Raw genomic sequence first — 15,915 nt, 5'->3', positions numbered from 1 at the left:
CTTCCCCAAAGAACATGTCACGGGCTGAATGGGAGCATGGAAGCGGGCTGCCAGAAGGCACTTATCTATTGTTCTTCCTTACCCAAGATGGCATGTTAATGCCAAAGGACTCAGTGCAGCTGCCAACTCTGCATCAGCTGAGTCTTAACCTTTACCATGCGTACAGCAGCCGTTTGCTGGAGACCAGCTAGCGCCAGAGTGCAGACTTGCCTGCCAAAGCTTGGATTTCTGTGTAATTGGTTCCCATGTCACAGAGCTTACAAGGTCCAATTACATCCCCTCACTGTAGCAGGAGCCTTTCACTTGCTGTGGGGCTGAGTTTGATGACCATGCATCTCCTGTTGGATAGCAGCTAGAGGACCAAGTTCATCCACCTGCATCCTTGGGCTTCCTACTACTTGAACACATGTCTTTGGGTGCCAAGCCCATCGCAAAAGTAGAAGCTAAGCCAGAGGAATGCAGATCTTATTAAATGGAGAAGGGGGTGGTCATTTGGAAAGCTTAGAAATGTAGAGAAATAGGTGTGTTTCTTGGTGGAGAAGGTTTGATGGTGGGCATCGCAGCTAATGTTGCAATGTAGAGATGGAAAATCTGTGTTTATATCCTGAATATCAACTCTTCATTCTAGCTGTGGGAATCATTACACTTGTGGAAACAGGTGGTTGTTTGCTGCAGTGCTCATAGAAGGGCTCTCTCCCCTACGAGAACCCCAGATTGCTGTGAGAAAGCTGTTTGTACATAAGTAACTGATATGCATTTTTCAGATTCCTAATGTCTATGAAGCTTCAATTACCCAGTAAAGAACCAAAATAAACCCCCCCAAAACGGTATCATGTGACCAATTCATTTAAGAAACTGCATGTCCCCTCAACACTTGAGGATCTGTATGTAGCTAGCCCTACTATGCCTGTTTTTCTCTCATTTCTGGCCTCTCTATACAGATGGGGACCTTAGAAATGAAAAGATTGAATGTCTTATGACAGGCAAGCAAGGAGTCTGTGGCTGAATCATGGAGAAAACTCAAATGTCCTGAGGAATAAACACTCTGAGCAATTTCTAGGTGACAGAAAACCAACTAGGAAAAAGCCCAGCAGGCCACAGAAAATCAGAGATAAGGGAAACATCTGAAGGACTGGTGTAAAGCTACTCTGAAGCTGCCTCTCTGTGTGATTAAGCAACTCCAATTAGCAGCAGTGTCACAAACAGAACGCATGAGGGCATTTCTGCCATTCCTGAGCCCTCAGCAATCCGCTTGCTTTGGTATTCTACGATAGTCCCACCTCTCTTGGAGCCACGTGCAAAGCTCACAGACATCAGCAGGAATTGGAGCTGTTCTTATTTCGCTTGTGAGCGCAGTAAGTTATTGGTTGGGGAAATGAGTCAGGAAGAAAATAGTAAAAAAAAAAAGCAACCCCAAACATCAGTCCTTGGTTCTGCCATCTCCTGAGGTGCCCCATGGTCAGCGTAGGAGACAGCGCCTCGGGGGTGGTGGGAATTGTTGCTGTAGGTCTCCAGAGTGGAATTTGCCCTGGATGGAGACAGCACTGGTAGCTGCCCTACGTGCATGGCTCTCCTCCATTCCTACATCCACTGACCTCTGCACCAAAAGCCCATCCCAGTGCGTGTGTCCACAGCCTGAAAAAGCAGGCAGATGCCATGAGCAGGGAGAAGAGAGAAAAAGCATTGGCAACTGGAGATGTGGGTCTAGAACTCTTAACAATAAGCTAGTTATCTTTGCCTCTGGTTACCACTGGGCAGCGATTCCCTCGGCACAGCAGCATGATGTTGGGCCACACGCTGGCCAAGGCAGTGCCCAATTGCCCACAGCCTGGATGGGAACTCTTCCTTGATGCATCAGGGCAGGCTCCAGCCTCCATCCCAGAGGCACCAACAGCCAAACACAGGTTTCTCTTCCTCAGGAGCACGGTGCTCACGCTGCTCGCTTGTGGCTATGAACAGAGGGGAAAACAATGCGATAAGTGCAGAATGGTTTTATTGTCATGTCAACAAAATATTTTCTGCCTCCACAGACTGTGGAAGTGCTCAGCATGCAGCACCCTTCCAGTTTTGGAAAACACTTGAAAACCACCGACAGAATCTCACTATTCCTTTTTTTAGCTCCATAATAAAAAGCAAACAAGAAATATGCTGATCCCCAAAATGAGCTTATTTTTTTCCTTTTTTTTTTTAGCAATTTAATTTTTTAGCTTTGATCTGATACCAGAACCCAGAGGACTTACTTGCTATTTCTAAATAATGAGTCTAATGTTTATGCTCTGAGCCTGAACTTTTCTGGTTTTGGAAAAAATGTGACTTTACATAAAAGTCCTTTGATTAAGAGATCTGCAGTCAGAGGAGTTTTCGATACAATAATGAAAAGGCCTTTCAGATCTCTAACTCGAACGCTGCTCAGCACGATATTACTCGAGAAGGGGAGAAGCCGGCAGAACAATCACACTATTAGTCTTTGCTTTGCCAAGTGTTGTGTTAGTCATATTGCTGGTCAAATCTCCCAGAAGTGCCTCAGAGAAGCCTTACATTGCACGGAGTGATGCATGCCTGATAAACGCACCCTGACCTGGGTGGTCTGTCGCTCTGGCTCTCTCCTTTTATTTTTTTTTAACCCTGTTTCATTGAGGCTTTAAGAGGTGATTGTTACACAGAGGGAAAGTGCCTGGAGGAGAAACAGAGGCTATTTCCTCCTGCTGTGGTCCACATTCCCCTGCAGCAGGGCTGCAGCAGGCTCTCCTTCCAAGAAAGCCGCAGCACAAAACATGGCACTCCCTCTCTTGCACAGCGAGGTTCCATCCATTGCCCCAGCTGAGCTTGCAGCGCTGGGCATTCGGAGCACTCAGCACCTGGGCTCATCCATGGCTCAGAAGGTGACCTCCTGCTCAGTCCTGGCTCTCCTGGAAGTGGGTTGGAAAGGGTGACTTTCGCCCTGCTAAGCAGGTTGTGGTGTTGAAGCTGGATGCCTGTGTTATTTATGCAGAACTGACACGTCTCTTTGTCCTGAGCCGTGTGGCCCAGATTCCAGCCCTTGTATCTACAAAACATTACTCATGTGCGCGCTCCTCTTTCAAGTCCTTGATTCCAATGGTATTACTCACATGTGCACGCATACCGCGGCTGTGCGCCTGAGTGCCGCTCACGTCTCTGCAGGGGCAAATCCTGCTGCTTTCAGCTGATCTACACCACTATGCCAGAGATAAAAATCTGAAACCAGAGCGGCTCTCTGGGGAAAGGAAGATCAGCTTAAAACCTGATGATTCTCCTCCTCTTCCTCATTCTCCCCGCACATTTCCCACTTCTGTTGCCAGCAGGGCAGCCCGCGGGAAGCTCTGCTCCTTTGGATCACCGGAGCACTGCCGCACACCAGGGGTTAAAATGAGAAGGCACTTTGATTTTGGAGATTTATGGCCTTCCTCCTGCTGTATTCGTGGAGCTCATCGTTGCAGTCAGCCCTCCCCACCCCTGCAGCTGTCTGCACATTTTTTCTCCGGTTCTAGAGTTGTACTTTACTTAGGAAATTATAATTATTAAAACACACAAGGTCACGCTCTAGATGAACTTGGAAACAGTTCAAATATGTTTCAGGTTTGAAACTATTCAGCGGTGATGGCCAAGTGGTGATTTCATAACAAAAGAATGGTTAATTTCACACTTCAGATAACATTTCCCCCGGAAAGCAGTAAAGCATGTTGGTACAGAAATTATTAAAGGTCAAAAGACTGGAGACGTATAATCAGTCATTAGTGCCAATAATGAGATATTAAAGGCAGGCGTGGGGAGGAGGCGGAGCTGATGCCTGCCCCTTACCTTTACAACTCTCATTTTCTGAAAGGTGCTGTGTCTTTGTGGACTTCTAACGTGGCAGATCTGGAGTGCTGCTGCACAAGTGGGCTTCTGCCCCTGCTGTAGGTAGAACAGCCATTGGACCACATGGACCACCATCCCCATAATAACGACCTGCAAAGCATCCACTGAAGAGCAGCGAAGCCAACACTCACAGTACCCACCTCCCTGAGTCACCTTCCTCCTTTGCTGGCTGGTGGGAAGAAAGCAGTGGCAGGTGTTCCATGGCCTCTCCAGCAATTGGCATCAACATTAATCACTGCTCTTCTCTTGCAAAGGGATTCTGACAAAGCAAGTTTTGAAAGATCAAACCTCCCTCGTGCAGACAGCAGCCTGAAGTGGCTCTCTGTATGCCTTGGTGAGAGATGTGGCCAAAGCAGGTTGATCCTGATCGTCATGGGATATCTTTTCCCCCAAAGTCAGCAACTCTTTGGAGAAAAAATACACAGAAACAAACAAACACAAATAAACCACTTAAAAGAAAAAGAACAGGAGATGTCACAAACCCTTCCTTGGCAGTGCTCCTCTGCAAGCAGCTCCAGCCCAGCAGGTCAGCCGGGCAGCCTCAGCCATGCCCTCATATCTCCAGTCTCATCCTGCACTGGGCAAAAGCACAAAGTACATTTGACCTTGCAGCTGGAGCTGTGGAAATCAGCTCTATCACAAACCAGGAGGACAATGACTTTATGAGTGCATCTCGTGTGCTGCTGCCACCTGAATGTGCCACTGCCAAGGCTGGGGTGGCACTGGACTCAAGTCTGTGGCTTTGGGGGAATCAATAACACCCCTGGATGCTCAGGGACTGGAGAGGTGATGCTTCACTGGGGCTATTGTGCTGACTGAGGAGCTTTTATTTCCTCAGCTGTGCGGAGGAATGGGCATGAATTCTGTCTGTGACAGTGCACGTAGTGTGTGCACCACACTGCTGTGCAGAAACTGTCACATCCTGGTGTTGGCCACAGTGCTGTCCAGCAAGGATGCCATGAGGCTGAGCCCAGCCTTGCCCTGGTGCCACATGGTAGTTTTCATTTAGAAAGATCTTGCTCATGTCTTTGTGAGGAAAAAAAGAAAACAAAAAACCAAACCAGGAATGGTAGCGAGCACTCTATGCCAGTTTCATTTTTCATCGTCGTTATCAAGGTTTGGATTGTACCTTTGGAATGTCCTTATCTAAAATGAAATCAAATAAGCACTTAGTGGCGGGGGGTCCTACACTCCCTCAGCACCTAAGGGAGTTTGTGCAATGCCCCACTGCTGCGTGCTCAGCTCGGTTCACCTAAGTTGATGCACGTACACGTGTACCTACAAGTAGTGCCACAAGCACGTACAGCTGGTAACGTATCCAAACACAATGGAATGCACGTAAAACCCAAATCACATTTTTTATCGCCACACTGTGGCACGTGGCAGGACATGAGTGGGGTCCCATCCTTCTGGTTGGCATGAAAGTACTCTCTGCAGGACAGAAAGACCTGGGGAAGGCTTTCTCGTCATCCAGCCGTGACCCATGTGCTTCTGAAGCACGCTGCCAGCTCTGGCTTCTGCCAAAAGCTGGGCAGGGGAAGAGAAGGGCCCAAGGACCTGCATCAGCCCACAGCAGAGCCTGCTCAAGAGTCTGTCCCAATGGGTCTGGGCTTACTTGCATATTTAGATGTGGGCACCTAGCCTTCTCCCAGCACCTTTCATACTATAAAAGCCCACAAAGAAAACCAAGCTGACTGCTGCCTCTGCTCCTACCACACAAGAGATGGACAGGACGAGTCCAAGCATTATGTCATCTGCTTTCCGTGGGCTGAGGGGAGCTCAGCTGAGTCCCACGCTCAGATTTGGGAGGGCTGGCAGCCCTCTGCTGTCTCTGCAGCTTCCAGGCTTTCTTTTCATCCTGAACCTAATGGGTGGATGGCAGCAGAGTTCATGAGGATTTTCGGATGAGCTCAGAGGAGCTTGTTCATGAGAATTTGAATTTTTGGCAAAGAGCCCACAATAGCTGATATTTTCCAGCTTATGGGGGAGAGGGTTTTCCAGCTATGCATATCCCTTAATTCACATAACCAGCACTTTATTTTAACGCTAATTCCTCTGCATCCCCTTTGGAACCATGTGCACTCTTAGGAAGGACACATGCCCCTGTCTGAAAGATTCCTGGGCTTTTCACATCTCTCACTGCCATGTATGAGGTTTGGCTGCTGGATAACCTACCTTGGCTGCATGGGAAGAGGAGCTGCCACAGGATGGCAAAATGAAAGGGTGAAAACTCTAGGAGGAGGGTTAATGTACACTGAAATGAATAGCTGAAGGACCTGACATAGCAAATAACTAAAAAGCATTAAAAGTGGAGGTGACTGAGGGAAAGTAAAGGGCAGCCCCTTTCAGGTGTATGTTGATAATGCTCTCCTGACCAGTTGGCTGCAGACCACACAGACCTATTGCCTATATGCACCCACATTTCTGATTTCTCTGGGTCAGTGCTGCCCAGGCTTCATGTTGTTGTCTGAGTAAATCTTGCTTCTTTTGTCTTTTATAAACATTGGAGCCATTATCTGTGATATTCCACCCTCGTGTCATTGAAGAAGAATGTTCTGAAAATGAACTGCTGAAGGCTATAGGCTTAGTAAATACCAAGAGCCAAGAATTGGCTCTCATGTAAATCCATTGCCTTGGATAGAGTTACTGCAAGGGTGATGCCCCCCACCCCCATCTTAATCACTACCATTTCACTCTAATTTCTGTAATAGTTTGGAAGGAGAGATGGGAACAGCTCTAGCTCTCTCCTTTTTTTTTTTTCTTTTTTCTTTTTTCTCTTTCTTTGGCAAAAAGATTCAGCGACATGAAAACGTTTTATGAATTTGCCACATTTCCACTGGATTGTTACTGCTGGTGCAAATAAACAACCAGAAGAAGCATCCTTCAGAACAGAATGTTTTGACTTTTCAGTCGGAATAAATATCCTAATACTTGCCACCATCCTTAATGACAACTGCAAAAAATTAAATTTTAATCACATTTCTCAAACTCAGTTTAACATTTGCCCCAGACAAGCTCTTCTGGTGGTCTCAGAGCCATCTGTAAGATGTATTTGCCTATTCAGTTAGCTGAAAAATATAAAACTTGTTTTCTGACCCAATCCGTGAATTTCAATATTGTTTCATGAAACGATCAGAGACACAAAGCAAGAAGCAAGAACAAGCAAACAAACAGTGATTTCGTACAGCTCTGCATGGAAGGCTGGAAAGAGTACAAAGGTGAACTCAGTGAACTGAGTTCGGGCATTGATTTACATGGTTGCAAATTCAGTGTGCAAGATCTGTGAAGTGTGATGGGAAGGTGAGACCACTGGATCCAAAGAAGCTCCTCAACAATATTCCCAGCAGCCCTTACAACGCTGCTTCAGATTTTAGGATTTTGTGTATGTGATATGGGTCAGAATTTGCTGTTGCTATTTCAGTATATTGATTTTAAACCTTCTCAGTTTGTGAAGGTTGCATCTAATCTGCTGTGTCACTTCTTTTCAGCTTGAGCCATAAACAGAATCGTGCTGGCTCGGTGTTTCAGCAAGTCCTGGTCTTACCTCGATTCCTTGACCTGAATCATGACACATGACAGCGATAACCAGGATATGCTCATAAAACAGCCCTGGGACAGTCAGCTGTCCTTATTCCAAAATAAGGGCTGGAAATTCAGCAGCAAGCCCTGATTCAGGAAAGACTGCTTTCTCTTGGATTTCCTTGCATGCCAGGAACAAACTGAAAAGCCAGGACCTCGCCTTGACTCACACATACAGGTTGCTTTGTTAAACAGTATCAGAGTTTCACCCCATTGCTTCTTCTTCCGGAAGCAATGAACCGACAACTTTAAGATGAAAAGCTGTACAAACTTGTACAAATAAAACAGTTCACAGCACAGTTTGCAGAGCTTTCATTCAGGACCAAAGATCTCTACTCTGACTCGCACCAAGGCGCTTTCAGTATTCCTCTTCCACTCCATATTCTTAGTAATAATTCCCACTGCTTTACCTCCTACTGGTCTACCTTAAGAGCAAATAGTTTTCCAGATTTCCAGCTGCTGAATCTGAGGACCTTTTCTCTGTCATATCTGTGTAGTTTTTGCAATCTCACATTCACAAACTGCTCTGTTGGGCACGGAAGCTTGCATTTCTTCATCACCTTTGGAGGATTCTTTCTGAGATACTGGAGAGGAATACCATACAGTTCTGAAGGAGAATGATGCATGCGTGCTTCACACAGTGAAACAGAGCCCTCACAACATGCCCTTTGCTCAGCGCTGCCCTCTATAAAGCAAATCTCAGCGCCTTTGCAGTGTAATTTAACATTTTTGTTGGCCTACATAGAGACCCAGTATGGACACAAATCTGTTCTGGTTTGCACTTCAGAGAGGTAGAACCCTTTATTCATTGAAATTAAAACACTATAAAAATAGCATAAATGAAGGCAATCTAACCTCCTCTATTCCAGTAAAGGCAATTAGTTTGTAAAATGAGGGGCTATTATCTGCTCTTGGAAGAACCTATAGCTTCCCAGTTGGGTAAGTTTTGTTCAAGCTGTGAAGGCAATACACTCCCATGGCATTTCCTTTCTTGGTTTCCTTATTTCACATTGGCAGAAAAGCATGATGGAGAGAAGATCCAAAGGGAAAGCAACTTTGTAGTCCATAGCCCAGTGTAGGTGGGCATGACTATCCATTTCTCCGTGGTCATTTTTTGATTGGAACAAAGTTAGTCAAATTAACTCATCGAAGAGGTGCTGCTTTACATGTGGGACTAATTCAGAAACCAGGGGAGGGAGCTACTTACTTCCTGGATGTGAATAAAGCTCCATTCATTTAATGGAGTTGCACTAATTCACCTCCTCCAAGGATTTGCTCCTGTTCTCAGAAATATCAGCTCACAGTAGTGGGTGCTCTGGCATGGAGTTAGGGATGCCTGAATATTGTCCCAGCTATTAAGTGATGATATTAAAAATAAAAACAAGATCATCTTGAACAGTTAAGCCATGATTTTAGCGTTATTCAGTGCATGCAATCTGCGAGATAATAATTGGTTTATTAAAAATATACTAGAACTGGATATTGCAAGTGCTGATACAGTCTGTGTTGTGTCAGCCTGATGACATCTAAGTGGGTAATTCACTTTGTGTCTTGTCAATCCACAGACAGCCTGCTGCTATAGAGCTCTAAAATTGATCCGTTTAACTTTATCATTATCTTAAGAAAGAACTTGAGGAGCTGAATGAAGTGCTGTGAACTCCATGTCTCCATCCATCATCTTGTCCTCAGGACCTCGCCGTCTTGCTTTCTTGGAATTGGCTCCTGTTCAGAAAGAGATTAAGCAGCAAGTCTTCAAAAGCAAGATAAAAAGCAGAACTATGGGCCGTGCTTGGCTGTATTCAGCAGCTTCTACCTCCCTTCTTGTGGAGCAAGGAGGAGCAGCTGGAGAAGCTGGGCTCTGCATGAACAAGGCATGAGGTAGAAGAAATCACAGAGTTGGAGAGAACAGCATGCACTGGCATGCATTCAGTTACAGCCGTGTGAACAAGCGGATGTGGTTCAGGGGAAACATGGTAATGAGGTTTATCTGCCATGCTGTCCCAGTGTAGGTTTCACAGCCATGTCCCCTTGTCCCTACAGGAACTGGCTGGGCCACCAGCTACCAACAATGGGAATAACCGGGCACTGTGCACTACTGGTGTCAGCCTGACCCTCCTTTACTCTTTTATCACTATGTTAACTAAACGTATTTACAGTAAGGAAGTTCCAATAGATCTAAAAGTTTCCTGCTGCCTGAAATACTTTCTGTCCAATGCAGCTGAGACAAGAATGGAACTATGTGAAATGCTCAAAGAAATTAGGAACTCCTAATGCCCTGTGCAATGGCCAATCAGACAAGTTGTTCATTAAGGCCTTGCGTGCTGGCAGAGGCCCTAAAACTGAAGAATGTTTTTTGCTTAACACTATTTGCTGTATGAAAAGGGAAATCTTTTGGAAAGAGTCACTTCTATCTAATGAATGACCAGAAGTAACATGTGCAAAGCAGCCTAACGGCATGCCTAATGATATTTATGCCAGTAAAACATATGGTAGGCCTGGTTTCAATGACACACACCTAAATGATGACGCTTAAGGACAGCCTCAGATGTGGGTAGTGTGAGGCTGTGCAGCCTTTGTCTGTTGGTCAGGATTCAGGAAGGTCACACATTGCTGGCTCATGGCACCAGTACACACTTGAAGGCCTGTAAGGCAAAATTCCCAGGAACTGTTGCTCCTATGAGCACCATATTGAAGCATAAAATATTTCAATGCATTAAATGAATGAATAAATTAGAGCTGTAGCCTAACACCTAACTCTCACTTAGGGAAAAACGGGGTCCTATGGATATCATAGAATTATAGAATCATAGAATCGTTAAGGCTGGGAAAGACCTCTAAGATCCCCAAGTCCAACTGTTGACCCAGCCCACCATGCCCACTCACCATGGCCCTCAGTGCCACATCTCCATGGTTCTGGAACACGACCAGGGCTGGTGACTCCACATTCTCTGCATCTTCTTACGTGTGTTGTTCAGTTGCCTAAATGACAGATCAAACGTCAATTATCTGTAAACAAGTGATATAAAGTCATTAAATTGCCTCATTGTTTTATTCTATTTGAACAGCTTCCATTTACTCTCTTCAGCATATTCATAGCCCTTGGGAAAGAAAAAAAGAAAAAAAGATAATTCATTTAAAAGCACAAATACTAGAATGATACTGAGGGATTTGTTCTGCCCTGAGTAAGGGTGAAAGACCCCAAACCCTCTGAAGCAAAGGACATCTCCAGAGGTGTCCAAGCCAAGTAGGTTCCTGTGTCTTCTTGTTCCAAAGGCAGTCACATAACCTGCAGGCATAGCCCAGAGTTTCAGCTCTTACATACTATTTCATGTGTGGTAATTGTTAACCGGCTTAAATGAGGCAGTTTCAGTAAGAGATTCCAGCACTATTCTTTTCTGGTCCTTCCTGAGTGATTTATATTAATTGTTTAGGAAAACCAATACAAAAATACTGGCCCCTTGAGACTGCAGGCTTTGTGGCAGTGGTAAGTGCAGCACAAATAAGTGGTTGTATATGGCTCAGCAGTAGGCATGCACTCTTACGCAACTCAAGTGGCCAGAAGCAGAGCTTTTTCTCTTTCAGCTTAGGGCATCTGTCCAGGAATTACATGTTAGAGGGTTGAGAAATGAAATCCACTGGAGTAACTGATGTGCTGTTGTTGTTGGATTCACAGGGGAAGATTTCAGCCAAGATTCCTCCTCAGACACAGAGATCAATTTAACTGATGGCTCCTTTCTTGGAATCACCATGCATCAAACATCTGAACTGCAAACAGTTTTATCTCCGAAACAGAGCCTGGGACAGCCCGAGCTGCACACATAGGCACAACGGCTGTGAGGAGGACACGGTTAGTGGGCATGGTGGTGATGGGCTGGTGGCTGGACTCCAAGGAATGGCAGCAGAAGGTGTTGGACTGATAGACATTCTGCACCACCTCCTTTTGCCTCAGTTTTAATTCAACTGCTGTTTTAAAAAGCCAGACTCGAGTGACATCTCATTTCACCTTAGATACCCCTAGACATTGATGGCAATAGGTGTGACAGCCGTATCTTTCTAGCCACAACCTGGGTGGCCACCACCAAAAGAGTGGCCAAAGAGGCTGGGCCTCATTGACAACAGAGTATGCTACTCTGCCACCAATGAGAATGGCTGACAGGAGGGTTCAAGTGCTTTACAGGGGCTTCCCTGCTAACTCTGCACCTGTCTACTCGTGCAGTAAATGGAGTGCCTGGAACATATAAATAAACTGCTTCCCGGCAGGTCACTCGAGATGGTGTAGGAGGGTATGTTTTTATATCATTCCTTCCAGTCCAGCAGATATGAGCTGATTTAATTGCCAAAGATAAGCAACATCAGGTCTGGTCAGCACGGAGATGAGAAACCTCCAAGAAAAACACAGGTGCTCCAGGAAATGCCACTGCTGGTCCAGACAGCGCTGCATGGGCCTTCTGGAGCATGGCTGCAGCAGCAGCAGGTCCTTTGGGAGAGCCATAAATCCCCAGCACTTCCCAGAGGAATGGGCTGTTAACTCCGGTGTGTGTGCTGTCACGTCGTAATTCCTGCATGAGAGAGGCAATCCTGCTATGTGCTTCACCTCATGCCATAACTGATGTACCAGCACTCTTGGAGCCCTCTGCCATGGCTGTGATGTGCATCCATGGGACACAAGGCTCTCAGAAGCAACACAGCGTACATAATAATTTGGCTGCCCCAAATGCCACCTGCGCCCTGTTCCTCGCTGCTTCTGTCCCCCAGCAAAACCAGCACGCTGTGGTGGTGCAAACGGGTAACCCAGCTCCGCCCTGCAGGAGGGGGAACGTTGGCACTGCATTCATTTTCCTGCACAAAGATAATAGGAGCTCATTCTTACCTCCCAAAGTGATGTTGCAATGTTGGCCAGTCACCACTAGCAACTGACTCTGGATTTATTCCCCTTTCTTGTTTTGGGAGGAATGGATGGCAGAGCAGCACTTTGGGGATGAAGTCATGATATTTATTTTATTTTATTTTATTCTGCTGGCAATTGAACCGGTAGGGAAACATCTGACCTTACTGGAACATTTGGGCAACTCTTGTGCTTGGAAGTCTCCCTCATTTGCTAAAGAAAACTTGCATGTTGCAATTTTGTCAGTTCTGAGAATACAACCTTCTGTGCATTAACATTTCACGGAAGCTGCAGTTATACATTTTGGAGGAGGTAGGAGGGGAAGAAAAAAGGAGATATTCAGAGAAATCTCAGAATCATCTCTGGTTCTCACGGGTATGTGAGGATGAGAAGTGGACACAGTTTTATTAGGGCAGCTGTGACAGCTGATCTCTCCAGACAGAAAAATAGAGCTATATTATGCCACAAGGTAGACTGAACAGCAGCCTGGTTTATACTTTGCATGGTTTGGGAGCTTCCAGAAAAATCTTTTGTCTCAAACCTTTACTGCTATTGCCACCAAGTGGTGAAATGTGACTAAAGGCTCCTCCAGCTGCCACAGCAGTTATTTCTTCATTCTGGATTGTCAGGTATGAACTGTGCTGCGGGATATTTAAATGTGATCAGCTGGTGGTCATCTCTACTCAGCAATGCCATGGGCACTCCAACAGCAAAACGCATTTCAGGGGGCAATCAATAAACCCGAGGATGTGTGGGGCACAGTGAGCAGCTGTCCCTATTAACCCCTCCGGTCATGGGGACGTGCCACCAGGCTGGAGAGCTGTAACCCCATCCCATGCAATGCTGTGCTGTGCTGTTTGGATAGTAAGATGTGGGATGGAAGGTAACCTGCTGGGACAGATAGTGGAGTGTTTCTCCTGGCAGCTGTCTGCAGAGCTTTAGCACTACTTTGCATCCTCTTAGAACACACGTAGTAGAGATTTGCAGAGAGGAGAATGGAAGCCAGGTGCCTTACTACTACTGGGAACCCACAGGACTACATTTAAGCTTCCAAAGCCTGTATTTGGGTTATTTCACAAGTCTGCTGAATGCTGTAGTCAGTGGGTTGGGTAATCCTCTGCAGTGCATGTCCCGCTTGGACTCTTACCCATTTACAACCAGGCCTGGTTTCTCCATAGCCACCAAGCACATTTTAGCAAAGAAGTAGTTATCAAGCATTAAAGCCATGCACACCTGCCCTCAATTTTCCTTCCATTTGACACTGGCCCCTATGTCACCTCTCTTTCCTTAGCCATTTAAACCAGCCAGGTCTCAAGGATTTAAGCTGGGGCACCAATCTTGCTCATTTCCCCTTCATGTGGCAAAGGAACTGCGTTGAGAGCAAGGATAAGAGGATGGATCATGGTTCATATTTTCCCGTGCTATGGATTAGGTCTGAGAACAACACTATCTGATGTCTGATACTCTCATTCCTACAGGTGTTCTAATGCCTCTCCTGTTAGCCCCATTTGCAAAACACTGTTTCATGGTTCCTTGGGGGTCTTTTTTGAGTGGGAACTGAATTCATCCCAATGTAGTGTCTGTGTTTCATCACCCTCCATCCCCTTCACAGTCCACTTTTAGAAATGAGCAGTCTGTGAGGCACCTTTCAGCTGACCCAATTGAGAAAGCAGCACCAACAGAGATGAGTCATGCTTACACAGCAATGACTGTGTTGACTACATCTTGCTTAATAGTAGAGGAAACCCACAGGGGGGTGTTTTATGTAGACAACATACGGATGCATATTTCTGCATCCAGCCCACTGTGATGAGCCCCATTTTGAGGAAGCCTTCTCCTCCTTCCTTTGCAAAAGATGCCACTGGAAATCTTGGCTGCGTCACCCTCAGCTTAACTCAGAGCAAACCAAGCTGGGGCCGCCTGTCCTCCTGAACAAAGAGATCCTCCAGGCACCAGCCGAGCTGGGCTGCCACGTTCCCACCACCACGGGAACAGCCTGTCCCCTGCTGCCAAACAGCTCAGCGCCTGCCCTCCTGCCCTATGAAGAGTTCAGCATGTGGGAGGAGAGCCGCTGGCGGGCAGATGTGGGGGTGTGAAGGACCTGTGGTGCTTCTGAGGCCCAACGGGGAAAAAACAAATTTTTCATTTTGGTTAACCAGATATGTTTTTGTTTGACTTAAAATGCAGTCATTTCAGCCTTTCATTTTCAGGCTGTTTATCCTTCTAAGGGCTTGAGAAGTGATTTTTATGAAAAGAAAACCACTGTTTGCAAAACAAGAAGTCATAGAGTTGAACTTCAGCAAGCATCAGAAACAAGAACAGCAAAGGCTTCTCAGAATAAAATGTTTCATGTAAGAAACACTGAAGCAGTCTATTTTGAAATTCGTTAATTCATTTAAATTCATTAAGCAGCTGGGGCTGTGCAGCCTGGAGACGAGAGGGCTCCCAGGAGACCTGAATGTGGCCTTCAGTAAGAAAGAGGGGGACAGACTCTTCAGCAAGGTCTGTGTGATAGGACAGGGGGAAATGGTTTCAAATCAAAGGAGGGCAGATTTGGATGGGATGTGAGGAAAAAGTATATGATAGGGGTGGTGAGGCATTGGGCGCCCAGTGAGATGTGATGCCCCATCCCTGTCTGCATTGAGGTCAGGCTGGATGGGGCTCTGAGCACTGATGGAGCTGTGGTGTCCCTGCTCGGTGCGGGGCAGTCAGACTAGATGACCTTTGAGAGTCCCTTCCAACTCCACCAATTCCATGGAAATAATTCCCTTCCTTTTTCCTTTTTCTTTTTGACTGAAAAGATTTCAGATTAGTTTTTGTCCTGTGTTTTCTTGTCTGTTCATACAAAAAACAGCAACTGACCAGTCTGGGAAACGACCAGACTGCAATGATCTGAACTCTTCCATCCCTTGAACAGGCTTATATCTGTGCTATGGATGGTTATAGGTACAAGGGAGCAAAAGGAGACCCTATGAGGAAAATGAGCCATAGCGGATGGCTCACCCTCCTAACACACAGCTGTTGGGCTCCAGAGTCGCTCTGCTGCCCTCAGCTCCCCCCCCGTCTGCTGCCCCTGGTGCCTCTCACCATTCTCATCATGTTATAACTTCTGCCAACAGGCAACTGTGCTTCTGCCCAAATCAGCTCCCTACCCTTAAAGTTTGGAGTGGGGGTCAAATGTTTTTTCTTTTATTTTGCAAATTGTACCCATGGAACCCTCTGAGTACTCATAACAGCCAGAAAACCCCATCATTCACAGAGAAAGCCCGCGACAACCCTCCTCAGAAGATAATAGGGCTTTAATCACAGCAAGACTCACTCTTTTGAACTGTGTTCATGAGCAAAAAAAGTCCATGAGGCAAACACAGACTTTGGCACGTGGACATGGAAAAACTTGGGAGCGCTCCATGGCTTGGCCTCCTGAGTGCAGGCTGAGCTTCTCTCCGTCACTCTGATGGGATTTTTTTACTACAAGTTTTTTTTTTGGTTGTTCCATTGTTGGGAGAGTGGGGATCTCCAGCTGCCAGATCCCAAAATGCGTATGGTCTTACTGAGCAGTCAGTGGAAACAGC

General features: G+C 46.2%; 1 long non-coding RNA gene across 5 annotated transcripts in view; it reads left to right on the top strand.

Moving 5' to 3' along the window:
- LOC101748820 overlaps positions 1 to 15,915 on the top strand; it is a 41,811-nt gene that overhangs the window by 13,695 nt on the left and 12,201 nt on the right. For all 5 annotated transcript variants that reach the window (XR_006931501.1, XR_006931498.1, XR_006931499.1 and 2 more), the window contains 2 exons: positions 7,368 to 9,431; positions 11,132 to 11,305. This is a non-coding gene — a long non-coding RNA (uncharacterized LOC101748820). The remainder of the gene's footprint in view (positions 1 to 7,367; positions 9,432 to 11,131; positions 11,306 to 15,915) is intronic.

The sequence above is a fragment of the Gallus gallus genome, chromosome 14 (assembly GCF_016699485.2).
Source record: "Gallus gallus isolate bGalGal1 chromosome 14, bGalGal1.mat.broiler.GRCg7b, whole genome shotgun sequence".
NCBI classification, from domain to species: domain Eukaryota; kingdom Metazoa; phylum Chordata; class Aves; order Galliformes; family Phasianidae; genus Gallus; species Gallus gallus.
The sequence above is the reverse complement of the archived record's forward strand: the minus strand, read 5'-3'. Positions and strand labels throughout refer to the sequence as shown.